The sequence below is a fragment of the Sus scrofa genome, chromosome 14 (assembly GCF_054392235.1).
Source record: "Sus scrofa isolate SSC_HxYL_T2T_F1_AM1 chromosome 14, Sscrofa_HxYL_maternal_Yorkshire_Landrace_v2.0, whole genome shotgun sequence".
Taxonomy (NCBI): Eukaryota; Metazoa; Chordata; class Mammalia; order Artiodactyla; family Suidae; genus Sus; species Sus scrofa.
In genome coordinates, this window is record NC_139396.1 from 141,365,497 (window position 1) to 141,369,016 (window position 3,520).

Sequence of the window (3,520 nt, forward strand, 5' to 3'; positions counted from 1 at the left end):
GTGCACGACCAGCCAGGAGGCCAAGAGCTTCCCCGCAGAGATCCACGCTGTACCCAGCGCTTCCTTGACAATTTGAGTTGCGTCCAGGCCCTCTGGGCACCAGTGGGGACGACTCCATGCCTAGGGCTGAGCAGGGTGCTGCTTGCAGTCTCGGGTGTGAGACCAGGCAGAGAGGGTGCAAGGGAAGCCCAGATGAGTGGCTGGGCTACATATAGCGGATATCAGCGCACATGGGCCGGGGGCTCGGAGCTCTGGGCCCTAGGGAAGCTGGGGTCAGGGGCTGGGCACCCCCCTCTGTCCCCAGCTCATGTTCCAGGATACCATCGGACTAAACTTTCTGAAGAGTTTTGGAGCTGGCCCTCACCCTCCTCTCTCCTGCCTCCTGTGGCCCTCTTCCTGCACCTCAGCACAGGGGATCCCAGGAGACCCAGGACGCAGAGACCACAGTGCAGGGCCCCAGACGCCTGGAGCAGCAGGCCCTGCCCACCTGCCAGAGTCAGAATTCAACACTGGAAACCAAAACTGTTGTGGGAATGCCTGCCCTTTGTTTTGGAGTCCCCGCCCACTGTGCAGCAGTTCTAGACACTACATTTCTGAAAGCTTTCCAAGTGATGCTCATGACTGCTGCACTTCAAAAAGTAAGTTATATACTGCTCAGTATTTATTCCTAAAGCTGTGCCTTAGGTTCATGCTAACCAAAATATGTGGGCTAGGAGTGGAGAAGGTACCATCCACCAAGGGCAAGTTTAGCTACTTCTGATGGAATTTTCTGAGACTGGAGTTTATAGAACCAGATTTTGTTATTATGTGTAACAGCTCACACATATGTTCATATTGTAACTGTCTTTTTAAAATTCTGTACTCTGGTGAATAAGGAGTACCATTTGAATAGAGGTTGTCTACCAGGTGGCCAGTTTAGCTCACCAATAATCAGCAGCCAGGAAGCATTAAGTGTACTTTTATCCTTTGCTTTTTTCTTGTGAAATATTAAAATGGGGGATGATTCATAAAACAGAAATGACAAAAAAGCACTATTTAAAATATGTAAACAGGAATGATTTACTGATAAAGGGTTATTTTCAATGAATAAAAAATTGCAGTGTAAAATAAGTTTCCAAAATACATTTCAGTAGGTAAATATTATGTCTCTCTTAGTAAAAGAGCATTTATTGATTACCAAAAATACTTATGTAGTTTTGGGCAGCAAAACAAAAAGCAGTTTTAAAAGTATAACAGTGTATGTAGGTCCACCCATTCCTTCGTAACCATGACGAGGTGGCAGCTGGCCCTAAGTAGTAGTTTTACTCAAACATGCACAGGACTTTACACTTTTTGCAAATGCAATTTTTGAAAGCTTTTACTAGCATAGCAAATAAAGTAAAAATAACTTAAATAATTGACCTTCATGAAAATGCTGTAAAGACACAGAACATTTTTTCTTGGTAAAAACTTTGCACAGTGAGCCTAAACTCTATGTGTCATATCAAGTCATCCTCTTACTGTAAATAGCAGAAGAAAGGAGTGACGAGAACAAGGCTCCCCTTAACAGGGCCAGACTGAGCACAGGTTCTCTCTGTGTAAGTGAGAGCAAAGCTGATCCAGCAGCCTTGACCAGCCTTTTTCTAGGAGGAGAGAGCATGAGGACAACTTGGGTGAGAGTGAATCTTTTATGAGTGAGAAGTGTCTGTATCTGCTCTTGTTTCCCTCAGAACCAGGTGAAAAGGCCAGAGGACCCATAACGGCCTTGGCTGAGAGCACCCCAAGCTGGCTATGTCTGTGCCTGGGGCAAAGCGATGTTCTAGAGGGAAAATTGATGCCCTCTGGGCATCAGGAAGGCCCCAGGTGTTTCAGAACAGCCTGCAATAAGGCCCTCTGCTTAGCAAGGACTGGCTTCCCCCAGCCTAGTTATCTCTGAGGAGCCTTTCAGGAGAAGCCAAGGCAACCAGACTTCAAAGCAAAAATTAAAATGATAAAAAAGAGGTGCCAGTTATTTCAAGCTGAACCAATTTGCCCCTTTTCTTCATTCTTCCATCTCTATTTTATCCTCTGTGTGGGCATGGGGTGTATAGGGTCCTAAGGCCAGAGAGGGCAGCAGCTAAATAGCCAGAGTGAGGAGTCCAACAGTAGCTGAAGAGTCATGTATAAAACATGAATATAAAATTCTCTCAAGAAGTTGCATCCCTGCCATGTTGTTATCAGATGATAAAGTGTTGTCTTTCCTCCAGAGGACTCTTTGAGAACTTTCCCTCTCTCTTAGATTCCCAGGTTATAAGTATGAATGAATTCTTCAGATTTCTGAGTTCTCTTGTAATGCAACAGCTTGTACAGTCAGTTCACCTGTCCCTTTCCCCCTCTCTCCTCCCAAATGCATCCCAAGGTTCACAAAAATTTAAATGAAGATATTAACACCAAGTCTGTTGCCTTGGTGTCATTCCCAAGGCCTATATCACAACAAAGCAACTATTAAGGTACTATATCTTATCAAACCAACATGAAACATAAGTTTTTTAAAAACCTGAGGCTATGATGGTGTGGCTGAGATCCATGATTAACTCACTATTTGAGAAGTTCGAACCTTGACATCAGTTGTAAAGAGCCCACCTGGAGTCCTGTAGTGAAACCTCAGCTTATCCTTAGTCACACTATTGATGACCATATATTTTGAATCATGTGAAATAAATCCCTACTCACCCTTGAATGCTAAATATTTCATATCGAAACCACATCTTTGCCTGGTTTCCGTAATCTCCTACCCCCAGCCGCTCTAATCATATAACTCTCTAAAGCTCTTTCCTCTCCTTGCCCTGCTCCCCACCAGGGTCTTGTAAGAAATATACTCTTGTAGCTACAGTTAAGGAAACCGAGGGTCAGAGAGTTTAGTAATTGTTCTCAAGTCATACAGATAAAAAGGGTAATTTGAATGCAGGCCTTTTCAACATACCATACTCAATGCGTTTACCTTTCTAGGAGCCAGTTTTCCTTCCTGCAAGAGTCGTTGTCTCAGATTTTGAACTCTTGGAGAGCAGTAGTTGGCTCTCATTTGCTCTCAAGCGCTCTGCACCAGGTACCATGTAAAGCCAGAATGGCTGTTCATTGAATGTTTGTTGTGTCAGACGGGCAGGAAGTGGTGAAGATATTTTGGCTTGGGGAGGAAAGTAGCTCCCTGTAATTCATACTCAAGATGACACTTCTTCACTGTCCCTATATATCTTCAACAAGGAAACAGAAGTATCTATTTTTTTGGACAGCACAGGCATACCTAAGCACTTCCTGGTTTTTGCTTTCAGGGCAAGAGTCAGATAAAAAGATTTATAGCCAGGAAAATTATTTCTGCCCTCCCATTCTCCCCTGGTTGACTGAACTATAACCTCAGTACCTCTCCATCTTCACGGAGTAGGAGTATCTTAGTTACTAATCTTTGGCCAGTAGTGTTTACTTCCTGCAGAAATAATTATTCAAAGATATGAAGAGTCATAAAATATTGATGATGAAATGGCACAAGGGAATTAGCCTAATCTCT